Below are 16,163 nucleotides of genomic sequence, written 5' to 3'. Positions count from 1 at the left end.
TTTTCTAGCGTAAAACAGAAGACTGGACAGCAAAAATATACTTCAAAGTGGGGGAAGAGTAAGGGACTCTACTTTTCTTAAGGCAAACAATTAGAGACAAGAAAGAAGACTGCGGAGCAAAATAAAATTATCTTCAGAAGGTAAAAAATTATTTCCTAAAAGAACTTTATTGTTCCTAAGGTTGTCATATATTAGAAGGTAGATGGAGAAGAAAATTGCTGAGAAAACTCAGCAGTTTCAGCAGTAATTTTGAAAAGAGAAGCAGAGGTCACATTTCAGGCTTTTCACCAGAGCTGGATGAAGGCAAAGTTGTATAGGTTACGGAGAAGTACAGGATGGGAGGGATGAGAGCTGAACAGTGTAGGGAAGGGTGGGAGGGTGCAGATAAAGGGCTCAGAAGAGAACACAGCGATAGGGTAGGTTGAAAATTCAAAGTTCAAAGTCAAATTCCTCAAATACTACTCTGAGATTCACTTCCAAACAAGAGAAAATCTGCAGATGCTGGAAATCCAAGCAACACACACGAAATGCTGGAGAATCTCAGCAGGCCAGGCAGCATCTGTGGGAAAAAGTACAGTCTTGACCTGAAACATTGACTGTACTCTCTTCCGTAGATGCTGCCTGGCCTGCTGAGTTCCTCCAGGACTTGGTGTGTGTGGCTGAGGTTCATTTTCTAGTGGGCATTCACAATAGATAAAAAGAAAAACAACAGAATCAACGAAAACCTACACATAAAAAAGACAAGCAACCAATGTGCAAAAGTATACAAAACTGTTCAAATATATATAGAAAACAATTCATGAAAGTAAGGGAATGAAATCTGGGCCAAGAGAAACTGATTATTCGATTTCCACAGATGCTGCTTGACTTGCTGAGTTCCTCCAGCATTTTGTGTGTGTTGTACAAGATTTCCAGAAGCTGCAGTATCTTGTGTTTATGATTTGCCACTCTGCTGTGAAATCTCTTTGATGTGTGCTTACCCTGCAGAGGTTTAACTTCTCTCTTGACGGGAGTTCAGTGACACCCTCTCTCACTGCTCCCTCTCTGTGGTTTCTGCTGCTCCGCAACTCTTCGACCACGTGCTCGCCCAGACTTGCTTCATCTATCACTTGCCAGCTTGTACCATTCCTCTTCCTTCTCCTCTCTGCACCTTCTTATTCTGGCTCCTGCCCCCCTTCCTTTCCAGCTCTAATGAAGGGTATCAACCTGCAACATAGACTGTTTATTCTCTGCCATGGATGCTGCATAACCTGTTGAGTTCCTCCAGCATTTTGTGCGTGATGCATAATCAGAATCAGAATCAGGATAATTATCACCGGCTTGTGCCGTGAAATTTGTTAACTTAGCAGCAGCAGTTCAATACAACACTAATGTAGAAGAAGAAGAAAAAAAAAGAAAAAAATCAATCAATCTATCGATTACAGTATGCATAATGAATAGATTAAAAATCATGCAAAAACAGAAATAATATATATTTAAAAAGTGATGTAGTGTTCATGGGTTCAATGTCCATTTAGGAATTGGATGGCAGAGGAGAAGAAGCTGTTCCTGAATCGCTGAGTGTGTGCCTTCAGGCTTCTGTACCTCCTTCCTGATGGTAACAGTGAGAAAAGGGCATGCACTGGGTGCTGGGGGTCCTTAAGAATGGACGCTGCTATTCCGAGAGACCGCTCCCTGAAGATGCCCTGGGTACTTTGATGGCATCTGCATCTCAGCATCTCAATATCTCATTCTCAGCATCTGCAATATCTCATTTATGATTTGCCACTCCACTGTGAAGACTCTTCAAGGTGTGTGTACCCTGAAGAAGTTTAGGTCCTCTCTCTTCTCTTTGACGGGAGTTCAGTGAGACCCTCCGTCTGTGATCTCTGCTGTTCTCCAACTCTTTGACCATGTGCTCACTCAGACTTGATTCACCTACCACCTGCCATTTTGTACTCCTCCTCTCTGTCCCTTCTTAATCTGGCTTCTGCCCCCTTCCTTTCCAGCCCTAATGAAGGATCTCGGCCTGAAACATGGACTGTTTCGATGTTGCTAGACCAATGAATTCCACCAGCATTTTGCGTGTGATGCCCTATATTTCCAGCTTCTGCAGAATCTCTTGTGTTTGTGATTAGCTTCAGCAAAATAGCAGAGAATTTCACAAATAAGAGAGGGGCGTCAGAGTAAGAGTGGGACACAGACAGTGCCGTAAAACTAGGAATCCAATCACTCTATGTCCCACTCTCCAGTACAGAATTCCTGTCGCCTTCTTTTCCACCTCCTGAAGGAATCCCTTTTCAGGTCGGCACAGATTATTTTCCTTTGTCATAGGAACATAGAAACATAGAAAACCTACAGCACAATACAGGCCCTATGGCCCACAATGCTGTGTGGAATATGTACTTACATTAGAAATTACTTAAGGTTACCCATGGCCCTCTATTGTTGTAAGCTCCATGTACCTATCCAGGAGTCTCTTAAAATACTCTATTGTATCTGCCTCTACCACTGTCACTGGCAGCCCATTCCACGCACTTACCATTCTCTGCCTAAAAAACCTACCCCTCACATCTCCTCTGTACCTTCTTCCAAGCACCTTAAAACTGTGCCCTCTCGTGTTAGTGATTTCAGCCTTGGGAAAAAGCCTTCTTCCCCTCCGCTGTCAGATTTCTGAATTGACAATAAAATTCTGGACTACTTTTTTCTTCTTTTACCCTTTTTTTGCCCCCATGTTCAGTCCTGACGTCACAGCTGTCTGTGTGGGGTTTGCACGTTCTCTTTGTGACCACGTGGGATTCCCTTGCAGGTGATGGATCCGGTTTCCTTCCACCTCCCAAAGATGTGTGGACTGCCGGTCTGATCACTCTGAGCGTGTAGGTGAGGGGTGGAACTGGAGAAAGTTGACAGGAACGTGAGGAGGATAATAAGATTATGGTAGGAATAATGAAGATGGGTGTTGATTATTGGCATGACGGGTGGGGAGGGTTTGGGAGGATACAAGGATCTCCCTATGATTCCCTAGAAATATTCAAACTGCACAGATATGATAAGAATAAAATTCTGAGGGGTACAGTTAGGGTTAATGCAAGCAGGCTTTTTCCACTGAGTTTGGGTGAGACTAATGTTATGTTTTGTAACTTCAAAACATTAAATTAATTCAAAGAAAAGACAAGTCCAAGAAATGTGGGTGTAACTTGGTCTTTACTTTCAGCGAGCGCACACGTATCATAAGGTAGCGTGATAACGTATTCAGCGCAAATAAAACCCATAATGAATTGTTTCAAATGAACAAGAATGCTTAATCCAACATTATATATACAAAATTACTCAAATATCATTGAAATATTAAATATTCAACACTCCTCCCTGCTTAGCTATAAACTCCAACTCAGTAGAGAATGCAGCTCAACTGTATCCACAGTTTACTACATAATACAGCTACTATATACAGGCATCCACAGCACTACAAACTTTTAATTTGTTCCATTCAGGTCTAAAGATTTAATCACTGTAAAGGATTTCTTACCCGTGTATGGTAACATCTTTCCTCACAAGGGGAAATCACTCTGCTTGGCAGCTGAGACTTGTGTCTGTGAAACAATCTCAGGTTCCGGGGCTTCCTCCATGGTGGTTGTAGGAGTTGACTCAGGGTCTGCAGGAAATGATTCTGATAGTGACAGCCACCTTTCTTTTTCTTCCTTTTCCTCCTAGTTTGTGCATCGTGATCTTTGGGAGGTGCATTTAGATCACTGGCATATTCTCGTATTAATCCTTCTATTGCTCGCTTTATGATAGGATCTCTCCTTTTGGCTTTCTCATCCACAATATCATCTGGCAAATCCTCTTTTTCTGTATCTCTATTGATTTCTTCCTTTTTGGCCTTCCGTTCATCCGGCTGAGCATTGGTCTTTGCATCTACTTTTACAAGCAGCATTTTGTCTCCCACTAGATGTTCATGCAATAACCTTAATGCAAATGGAGTAGATTCTGGTTCTTCGTACTCTCAGAAGTCAAATATAACCATATAACCATATAACAATTACAGCACGGAAACAGGCCATCTCGGCCCTTCTAGTCCGTGCTGAACTCTTACCCTATCCTATTCCCACCGACCTGCATTCAGCCCATAACCCTCCATTCCTTTCCTGTCCATATATCTATCCAATTTAACTTTAAACGACAACATCGTACCTGCCTCAACCACTTCTGCTGGAAGCTCGTTCCACACAGCTACCACTCTCTGAGTAAAGAAGTTCCCCCTCATGTTACCCCTAAACTTTTGTCCTCTAATTCTCAACCCATGCCCTCTTGTTTGAATCTTCCCCACTCTCAATGGAAAAAGTCTAACCACGTCAACTCTATCAATCCCCTTCATAATTTTAAACACCTCTATCAAGTCTCCCCTCAACCTTCTATGCTCCAAAGAATAAAGACCTAACTTGTTCAACCTTTCTCTGTAACGTAGGAGATGAAACCCAGGCAACATTTTAGTAAACCTCCTCTGTACTCTCTCAAGTTTATTGACATCCTTCCTATAATTTGGTGACCAGAACTGTACACAACACTCCAGATTTGGCCTTACCAATGCCTTATACAAATTCAATATTACATCCCAACTCCTATACTCAATGCTCTGATTAATAAAGGCCAGCAAACCAAAAGCTTTCTTCACCACCCTATCCACATGAGATTCCATCTTCAGGGAACTATGCACCATTATTCCTAGATCCCTCTGCTCTAAAGCATTCTTTAATGCCCTACCATTTACCATGTATTTCCTATTTTGATTAGTTCTACCAAAATGTAGCACCTCACATTTTTCAGTATTAAACTCCATCTGCCATCTTTCAGCCCACCCTTCTAACTGTCCTAAATCTCTCTGCGTTTTGAAAACCTATCTCATCATCCACAACACCACTTATCTTAGTATCATCTGCATACTTACTAATCCAATTTACCACACCATCATCTAGATCATTAATATATATTACAAACAACATTGGACCCAGTACAGATCCCTGAGGCACACCGCTACACACCATCCTCCAATCTGACACACAGTTATCCACCACTACTCTCTGGTGTCTCCCATCAGCCATTGCTGAATCCATTTTACTACTTCCATATTAATGCCTAACGATTGAACCTTCCTAACTAACCTTCCATGTGGAACCTTGTCAAAGGCCTTACTGAAGTCCATATAGACAACATCCACCGTTTCACCCTCGTCAACTTTTTTCATAACCTCATCAAAAAATTCAATAAGATTTGTCAAACATGACCTTCCACGCACAAATCCATGTTGACTGTTCCTAATCAGACCCTGTCTATCCAGAAAATTATATATACCATCTCTAAGAATATCTTCCATCAATTTACCCACCACTGACATCAAACTCACAGGCCGATAATTGCCAGGTTTACTGTTAGAACCCTTTTTAAACAATGGAACCACATGAGCAATACGCCAATCTTCAGGCACCATTCCCGTTTCTAATGACATTTGAAATATTTCTATCAGAGCCCCTGTTATTTCTACACTAACTTCCCTCAAAGTCCTAGGAAATATCTTGTCCGGACCTGGAGACTTATCCACTTTTATATTCCTTAAAAGTGCCAGCACTTCCTCTTCTTTAATTGTCATAGTTTCCATAACTACCCGACTTGTTTCCTTTACCTTACACAATTCAATATCCTTCTCCTTAGTGAATACCGAAGAAAAGAAATTGTTCAAAGTCTCCCCCATCTCTTCTGGCTCCACACATAGCTGTCCACTCTGATTCTCCAAGGGACCAATTTTATCCCTCACTATCCTTTTGCCACCAACATAACTGTAGAAACCCTTTGGATTTATTTTCACCTTACTTGCCAAAGCAGCCTCAAATGCTTGCAACTTTCCTCAATCTCCCTGAACTTCTTCCAGTTTAAAACTAGGCCATATTTCGCATGTAATACTGGTTCTGTCAGTTGCGTAAATCTAGGGAAGACCCCCTCTGGCCCCGCCAAACGTTGGAGATTGAAGTGCAAGCCCCCCAGATCCCCCTGTTGGTGTGGATGCTGCGTGATTTGTTCCCCTGTTACAAAGAAGTACCATGAAGTGACAGACAGAACACCACAAACAATTAAAAGATTTAGCTTTATAATTCTTAGGTCTTACTAGTTAGCAAAGAAAAAGCAAAAAAAGAAAAGGGCTCATTTTAATGCACAAGTTGGAGCTCACGGTTTCCCCTTCACCAATCCTCCTTCGATCTCCCTGGGCTTCATCGAATCATGGCCTCACTCTAGGTCAACTCCTCCAACCTCTTCTTGCCGACGTCTTCTCTCTCCTCCCCTCTCAAAAGCCCCAAACCCAACCTTAGAGTCCCTCACCAGAGACACCTCCTGGATCTGTTCATCCCGATCGGATGGCACACATTTCTCCTGTCTCTTATCTTCAACAGTAACCCAGACAAGCAGCTTACACAGAGAAGAGAAAAACATAACAGAGAAAAAGTATGAACCATGTGAACCAAGGCATTACACGCAGCTAACTGTCTGATTAACGTAGTGAAGCTTTCTCAGATATGTCGCCTAAAAGTTGTTGAACTACTGCTTTTGACACTTCCACGATTCCTCTGTGCACCATGGTCCTTCCCTGGAGCAGTATGCTTTCCAACCAGAGGCACAGATGTTGGCACCGATGCTTGTTTGTCCTCTGTTTGGCAACAGTCCGTTGTGTTCGGCACATTGTTCACAGCTCACACCAAACCTGCTTAGCATTCCGAAATACATTGCTTTTATATTAGCTTTCTGTCTTCTGCAGTTAAGTTTTAATCCCCCATTTTATTCTATTAGAGCTGGGACAAAAATATTTGGCAGGAATCTCTTATGGTAAATTAGCATTTAATGTAATGTTAACACAGGAAGATGATAATGTTAGCACAGGGAGAGCCACAAGGGGAAATGGGCTGTCTGGATGAATGACCACCGATCAATAATCCCTGCCTTTGGATATTAAATGTCATCGGAAGCTGCTTCACCACATATTCCCCGGTGAAGCTGAACAAAAACAGAATTAGTGAACTCAATACTGATAAAGCTTTCAAAAAGGATGTCATAGACATGCCTACAAATCTGATATCTTGCAGTGAAGCCCTATAAAGTGGAACATTGAAAGTCTTTGGGAGAAGATACGAGGACTTGAAAGCCCAGGTGTCCAGACTCAAGAGCAGTTTCTTCCCAACTGCTGTCAGACTCCTGAACCAGCCACCTCTTTCCCATCCCCTCCCCAGGCTTTCGAACTCTTAACTCTACCTCTAGCTGTTGTACCATTATTGCCACTTCAGCATTGCTTTTTGCAATATTTCAGAGCGCACTACAATCTGCTTTTTTGTATTTATCATTTAGTTTATTACTAATATTTATTGTTACCATATATACTCTGAGAGTTGTAAGCCAACAAGGAATTTCATTGCACCTTAGGGTGTATGACAATAAACTAATATAATCTAATCCTCACATTCATTTTGCTTTCAAATTAATATGAACAGTGTGCCTTTGGACAAATTCATACTCTTAGAGATCACCAGTGGCTCTTTTGTTTCCTCTGTAAGCATTTGGCAGCCTGTTCGAGTCCCTCAGTGTCCTGGAGTCTGGTGGTTGGGTATATCTTCTTCTAAGAACAAAGTTTTGGGCCCCTTACCTAGGAAAGGATGTGCTGACATTGGAGAAGGTTCAGAGGAAGTTCATGAGAATAATAGGGTTACCATATGAGGACCAATTGATTACTTTAGGCCTGTACTCACTGGAATTCAGAAGAATGGTTGGGGGGGGGGTATCTCATTGAAATATATTGAATGTTGAAAGGTCTCAATAGAGTGGATGTGGAGAGGATGTTTCCTATGGTGGGGGAGTCTAAGACCAGAGGATGGAGCCTCAGAATAGAGGGGAGTCCTTACAGAATGGAGATGAGGAGGAATTTCTTTAGCCGGGGAGTGGTGAATCTGTGGAATTTGTTGCTACAGGCAGGTGTGGAGGCCAAGTCACTGGGTATGTTTAAGGTGGAGATTGATAGATTCTTGATTAGTGAGGGCATGGAGCGTTACCAGGAAAAGGCCGGGGACTGGGGCTGAGAGGGAAATGGATCAGCCATGATGAAATGGTGCAGCAGACTCGATGGGCCAAATGGCCTCATTCTGCTCCTATATTGAATGGTCTTATTCAGAAAAAAATAGATATGTGGGAAATACAATGCAATGAACCCACCTGGCTTCACCTGTCACCTTCTAGCTCTCCTCCTTCCTCTTCCTGCACCCTTTTAATCTGGCGTCTTCCCCCTTCCTTTTCAGTCCTGAAAATGGGTCTCGGCCCAAAACTTCAACTAATTATTCATTTCCAGTAGGTGCTGCCCGACCTGCTGAGTTCCTCCAGCAATTTGTGGGTGCTGCTTTGGGTTTCCAGCATCAGCAGACTGTTTACAATTAGTACATGTCTTTCTTTCATTCCTAGTGTAATCAAGTTATTGTGTCACCAAACAAAGAAGGATGTTGAAGTTAAGCCAAGTAAGTTTACTGACAGCTGGGGAAACAAAGGTCCATTTTAAGAGCCAGTATGGTCATTTATGTGTGGAGCTACAGATGGGAGAAGACTGAAATGAATAGTACTCATATTTATACTTACTGTGGAGAAGTGTATGGAAAATCGTGAGAACTCAGGAAAGAGAACTGTCATGTCCTGGAACATAATGATATGATGAAGGAGGAAGCGTTGGTGGTCTTGAAGTGCATAAGAGTGGATAAATCCCCAGGGTCTGATCTCGGATGCGTGGGAAGAAAGGTTAGATATTACTAGAGTCGTAACGGACGTTTTTGGAACTTCATTAATTATATGTGGTACCGAAAGACAGAAGGGAGTCTGATGTTATGCCTAAGAACGGCTGCAAGGATAAGCCAGAGAACTAAAGGCCAGAGAGTCTAATTTCTGTGGTGTGAAAGTTACTGGATAGAATTCTGAGATGCATGTTTTCATGGATTGCTGTTCATCGATTACAGCTCAGTATTCAATACCAATGCCCCCGAGTATTAATCACAAAGCTTCTAAATCCCAGCCTCTGCAGCTGGGTCCTTGATTTCCTCACCAGGAGACCACAGTCAGTGTGCATTGATGATGACGTCTCCTCCTCGCTGACAATCAGTGTAGGCGCATCTCAAGGAAGTGTACTTAGCTCACTGTTCTAATCCCTCCAATCATGACTGTGTGGATAAGCCATTTATATGTTTGCAGAAGACACCTCTGTTGTTGGTAAACTCTCAAATGGCAACAAGGATGCATACAGGAGTGAGCTAGATCAGCTGGTTGAGTGGTGTCACGACAGCAACCTCACACTCAGTATCAGCAAGACCAAGGAACTGATTGTGGATTTCAGGAGAGGAAGTGACAAGAACACACACCAGTCCTCAGTGAGAAGTCAGCGACGAAAGGGTGAGCAGCTTCAAGTTCCTGAGTATTAACATCTTACAGGATCTATCCTTGACCCATCATGTTGATGTAATTACAAAGAAGGCACACCAGCAGCTCTACTTCATTTGGAGTTTCAGGAGATTGGCATGTCACCAAAGATCCTTGCCAATTTCTATAGAGAGCATTTTAAATGGTTGCTTCACAGCATTAAATGGATGCTCCAGTGCACAGGATCGCAAGAGGCCGTAGAGTAGGGGTTCCCAACCTTTTTTATACCATGGACCAATACCGTTAAGCAAGGGGTCCATGAACCCCAGGTTGGGAAGCCCTGCTCGAGAGGGTTGCAAACTTAGTCAGCTCCATCACAGACTCAACACTTCCCACCAAAGAGACAGTACCTCAAGAGGGCAGTATCCAACTTTAAGTGTCCTCACCATCTGGAACATGCCCTTTCGTTGTTACTACCACCAACAAGGAAGTGCTGGAGCCTGAAGACCCACACTCAATGATTCAGAAACAGGTTCTTCACCTCCACCATCAGATTTCTGAACCCATGAAAGTTACCTCATTATTTTTTTAAGATGGCACCAACAGACAACAATTCCTTGGGCGACAACTTTCAAATAGCAAATCTCTTAAAGTATTTCACTTTTACTATGCCGTCTGCTTGTTCTTTTTGTCTTGTTTGTGTTATGGAAACTGTTGGAGCCTGTGACGTGCAGTTTGGAACTGGGTCGAAGGATCCAGTGCTCTGCCGTGTCTGGAGAGCGGCCTCGTGGAGATCAGAGACGGGAACCCAAAAAGGACCGACAACGTGAGCTGACTCGTGGAAAAGACCAGAGATGGGATGAGGGATCATGAACGACTTCATCTCGAAGCAGTGAAGAAAATTAGAACATCGAGGTGAATGCGGAAGCAGTCAGCAATTGCTCCCAATGGAGGCCACCACGGCATTCGGATCAGGCGCCAGTTCTGAGTCACGGAAGGACTGTTTGATGGTCTGAGATTTAAGTGATTGGACCGTACTTTATATTGGTCTCCTTCGTTTTTTCAGTGTTTACTTTCTTATGGCTGTTTGGTGAGTGGGTGATCTGTTAGTTCTTTTTGTGTGGGGGGTTGGGGGTTTTGATGCTACTGTCGCTGTTCTTTTTTGTGATTGAGGGGATCGGGGATTATTATTGTGGCTGTTTTCTCTGTGAGTGAGGGGGGTCGAGATTATTATTGTCGCTGTTTCCTCTGGGGAGGAGGGTTAGGGGATTTGTTGCTATTGTCGCTGCTTTTTCTGTGAGTGAGGGGATCGGGATTGTTATTGTCGCTGTTTTCTCTGCGGGGGAGGGTTAGGTGATTTGTTGCTATTGTCGCTTTTATTTTCTGTAGGTGAAGGCGGTGGGCATTTTTGGGGTTTACAAGTTTTATTTCTTTTTCTTTTTTGTGCAGCGGGGTTGATATATGGTTTTACTGTATTTCATGTCTATCTGGAGAAGGCCAATATCAGAGTTGTATTGTATGTGCATACTTCGACAATATAATGAAACTTATGCACTTTTTTTGTAATTTATATTAATTTTATGTCTTTGCACTGTACTGCTGTCAAAAAAAATACCTCATATAAGATAGTGATAATAAACCTGATTCTGGTATGTATTTGGAATGAGAAGAATTGAATAAGGATCATCGACGTGAATTTGTGGGTGGGAAATTGAGTCTCATACATTTGATAGTGTTTTTTGAAAAGATGACCAAGACAATTACAAGGACAGGATAGTAGATGCTACCTACATACTGTAGCAAAGGCTTTAACAAAATTCCACATTGTAGGTTGGCCCAGAAGGTTAGACCACATAGGATGAGCTGGTGAACTGGATCTAAATTTGGCTTTGTGACATGATTCAGAGGGTTTGAGTGGAGGGTTAGAAGGTTGTGCCACAGGGATCGGTGATGGGTTCATCATATAATTTAATGATCCGTATGAAAGTAAGTTTGCACATGAGAACAGTATTGGAGGTATAATTGGACAGTGAAGAAGGTTGTCTAAGTTCACAACAAGATCTAGATCAACTGCGAAAGCAGACAAGGGAACGACTAATAGAATTTAACACGGAGACATGCCGTTCAAGGCCATGCAAAGCTTTGTAAAGCATCGATACCTAGGGGTTTAGTTACATAGTTTCCTGAAAGTAGTGAAGGCGTATGGCATTGTTTGAGGCACTGAGGACAAGAGTTGGGGGAAAAATCATACTCAACTCAATTGATCGCATTACTAGTACAAAAAAATGGGCCCTTGATCTCATAACCTACCACATTTAGTTTACCTGCACTTTCTGTTGCACATTTTTCTGCATTGATGTTGTTTTACCTTATTCTACCTCAGAGTTGATCTATACAAACAGTATGAACATAGAACATAGAACATAGAAATCTACAGCACAATACAGGCCCTTTGGCCCACAATATTGCGTGAACCATGTAACCTACTCTAGAAATTGCCTAGAATTTCCCCCCACAGAGCCCTCTATTTTTCTAAGCTCTATGTACTTATCTGAGTCTCTTAAAAGACCCCTATTGTATCCGCCTCCACCAGCATCGCGGGCAGTGCATTCCACGCACCCACCACTCTCTGTGTGAAAACCTTACCCCTGACATCCCCTCTGTAACTGCTTCCAAGCACCTTAAAGCTGTGTCCCTTTGTGTTAGCCATTTTAGCCCTGGGAAAAAGCCTCTGGCTATCCACACGATCAATGCCTCTCATCATCTTATACACCTCTATCAGGTCACCTCTCTTCTTCAATCACTCCAAGTTCACTCAACCTATTCTTATAAGGCATGCTCTCCAATCCAGGCAATATCCTTGCAAGTCTCCTCTGCACTCTTCCTATAGCAACCACATCCTTCCAGTAGTGAGGTGTCCAGAACTGAACATGGGTACCGTTGTAATGTGAGCGTAATTAAAAGTAAGTTAATACTAATTAGGATATCAGGAGGGGTCTACTTCCGTTTTTGTTCTTCTGGTGGCTGTCGGTACAGAATGTCCCCGCCATGCCGTACGGGTTGTGAAACCCTCTGTATACACGTAACGTTTTGAAGTTCGAGATAAAGTTGTTTCTTTGGCATGAAGTTGTCGAGTGTGCCTTTTTCAAAGTAGAAGTTACCACAGGTACTCCAAGTGGGATCTGACCACGGCTTTGTCTAGCTGTAACATTACCAACATTGGCTCTTGAACTCAGTCTCTCGGTTGATGAATGCCAACACACCATATGCCTTCTTAACAACACTGTCAACCTGTGCAGCAGCTTTGAGTATCCTATGTATCTGATCCCCCAGTCTGCCAAGAGTCCTACTATTAATACTATATGCAAGATAGGCTTTTCACTGTACCTTGGTGCCTGTGACAATCATAAACCAATACCAATACGTGGTGACCCACTGTCCTTGTCGCCACACCGCATCCTGGTCTCGGCCTAATCCAGTTGGGGTAACCACGGCAACCAGCAGGAAGTGGGGAGGGCCTCAGGTGTCACAGGCTGACCTTTCCAGTACCAGCAGGGGACTGCAGTGATGATTAATATTAATGCAAGAAGACAAGTTGCTGGTGGCGAAATTAGTGGATGCATGGTTAATATATTCCTCTCTGTCATTTGTAAAGGTTAGCAATGGTCTGTTGCTAATTGTCATTTGCAGTCTCAGAGAATCGATGTCTTCTGAAGTGCACTGTAGGATTCAAGTTTATAAATAATCACACCTGTTTCCATATTTGCAGCGCTGTATCGCTTTGAAACTTCACGGAGGACTGCGCACACAGGGAATTGTCCCCGTGGTGTTGTGTCTGACATGTGCCATGGATGGGTAAACTGACTGCATAAGTAAATACAGTAGTAAGCATCTCGTCATGTCAGTGCATCACTGTCTCATGCCAGATCCACACTTCGTCAATTCTTCATCCTTTAAGGGTTAACATACGAGGAACTCTGGGCCTGTGCCCTGTACTCGCTGGAGTTTAGAAGAATGAGGGGGATAGAAACATAGAAAACCTACAGCACAATACAGGCCCTACGGCCCACAAAGTTGTGCCGAACATGTCCCTACCTTAGAAATTACTAGGCTTACCTACTGCCCTCTATTTTTCTAAGCTCCATGTACCTATACAAAAATTTCTTAAAAGACCCTATCGTATCTGCCTCCACCACCATTGCCAGCAGCCCATTCCACGCACTCACCACTCTCTGAGTAAAAAACTTACCCCTGACATCTCCTCTGTACCTACTCCCCAGCACCTTAAACCTGTGTCCTCTTATGGCAACCATTTCAGCCCTGGGAAAAAGCCTCTGACTATCCACACGATCAATGCCTCTCATCATCTTATACACCTCTATCAGGTCACCTCTCATCCTCCATCGCTCCAAGGAGAAAAAGCCAAGTTCACTCAACCTGATTTCATAAGGCATGATCCCCAATCCAGGCAACATCCTTGTAAATCTCCTCTGCACCCTTTCTAGGGCTTCCACATCCTTCCTGTAGTGAGGTGACCAGAACTGAGCACAGTACTCCAAGTGGGGTCTGACCAGGGTCCTATATAGCTGCAACATTGTCTCTTGACTCCTAAACTCAATTCCACAATTGATAAAGGCCAATACACCGTATGCCTCCTTAACCACAGAGTCAACCTGCACAGCTGCTTTGAGCATCCTATGGACTCAGACCCCAAGATCCCTCTGCTCCTCCACACTGCCAAGAGTCTTACCATTAATACTATATTCTGCCATCACATTTGACCTACCAAAATGAACTACTTCACACTTATCTGGGTTGAACTCCATCTGCCACCACTCAGCCCAGTTTTGCATCCTATCAATGTCCCGCTGTAACCTCTGACAGCCCTCCACACTATCCACAACACCTCCAACCTTTGAGTCATCAGCAAACTTACTAACCCATCCCTCCACTTCCTCATCCAGGTCATTTATAAAAATCACGAAGAATAGGGGTCCCAGAACAGATCCCTGAGGCACACCACTGGTCACTGACCTCCATGCAGAATATGACCCATCTACAACCATTCTTTGCCTTCTGTGGGCATGCCAGTTCTGGATCCACAAAGCAATGTCCCCTTGGATCCCATGCCTCCTTGCTTTCTCAATACGTCTTGCATGGGATACCTGATCAAATGTCTTGCTGAAATCCATATATGCTATATCTACTGCTTTTCCTTTATCAATGTGTTTAGTCACATCCTCAAAAAACTCAGTCAGGCTCGTAAGGCACGACCTGCCCTTGACAAAGCCATGCTGACTATTCCTAATCATATTATACCTCTCCAAATGTTCATAAATCCTGCCTCTCAGGATCTTCTCCATCAACTTACCAACCACTGAAATAAGACTCACTGGTCTATAATTTCCTGCGCTATCTCTACCTTCTTTCTTGAATAAAGGAACAACATCTGCAACCCTCCAATCCTTCGGAACCTCTCCCGTCCCCATCGATGATGCAAAGATCATCGCCAGAGGCTCAGCAATATCCTTCCTTGCCTCTCGCAGTAGCCTGGGGTACATCTCATCTGATCCCGATGACTTATCCAACTTGATTCTTTCCAAAAGCTCCAGCACATCCTCTTTCTTCATATCTACATGCTCAAGCTTTTCAGTCTGCTGCAAGTCATCACTACAAACACCAAGATCCTTTTCCATAGTGAATACTGAAGTAAAGTATTCATTAAGTACCTCTGCTATTTCCTCCAGTTCCATACACACTTTCCCACTGTCACATTTGATAGGTCCTATTCTTTCACGTCTTATCCTCTTGCTCTTTACATACTTGTAGAATCCCTTGGGGTTTTCCTTAATCCTGCCCACCAAGGCTTTCTCGTGGCCCCTCTGGCTCTCCTAATTTCCTTCTTAAACTCCTTCCTGTTAGCCTTATAATCTCTAGATCTCTAACATTACCTAACTCTCTGAACCTTTTGTAATCTTTTCTTTTCTTCTTGACTAGATTTATTACAGCCTTTGTACACCACAGTTCCTGTACCCTACCAAAACTTCCCTGTCTCATTGGAACGTACCTATGCAGAACTCCACACAAATATCCCCTGAATATTTGCCACTTTTCTTCCGTACTGTTCCCTGAGAACATCTGTTCCCAATTTAAGCTTCCAATTTCCTACCTGATAGCCTCATAATTCCTCTTACTCCAATTAAATGCTTTTCTAACTTGTCTGTTCTATCTCTCTCCAATGCTATTGTAAAGGAGATAGAATTATGATCACTATCTCCAAAATGCTCTCCCACTGAGAGATCTGACACCTGACCAGGTTCATTTCCCAATACCAAATCAAGTACAGTCTCTCCTCTTGTAGGCCTATCTACATATTGTGTCAAGAAGCCTTCCTGAACACACCTAACAAACTCCACCCCATCTAAACCCCCTGCTCTAGGGAGATGCCAATCGATATTTGGGAAATTAAAGTCTCCCATCACAACAACTCTGTTATTATTACACCTTTCCAAGATCTGTTTCCCTATCTGCTCCTTGATATCGATGTCTCCTTGATGTCTGTTATCTGTCAAGTAGGGGACCGTGCACAATTCTGATTTGATGGAGACAGATGTGAGAGCATGGAGGAACATCTGGAAAACTTCTGAAATGCCCGATTCGCTGCTGCTGCTACTGCCTGGTAACCGGAATCTCCGGAGCAGAAGGCCCCAAAATCCTCGGCTTTGCGTGTTTTAGCGGCCGGGGTGAGGTCAAAG

The sequence above is a fragment of the Mobula hypostoma genome, chromosome 4, assembly GCF_963921235.1.
Source record: "Mobula hypostoma chromosome 4, sMobHyp1.1, whole genome shotgun sequence".
In the NCBI taxonomy this organism is placed as follows: domain Eukaryota; kingdom Metazoa; phylum Chordata; class Chondrichthyes; order Myliobatiformes; family Myliobatidae; genus Mobula; species Mobula hypostoma.
Note: the sequence above shows the minus strand (reverse complement) of the source record.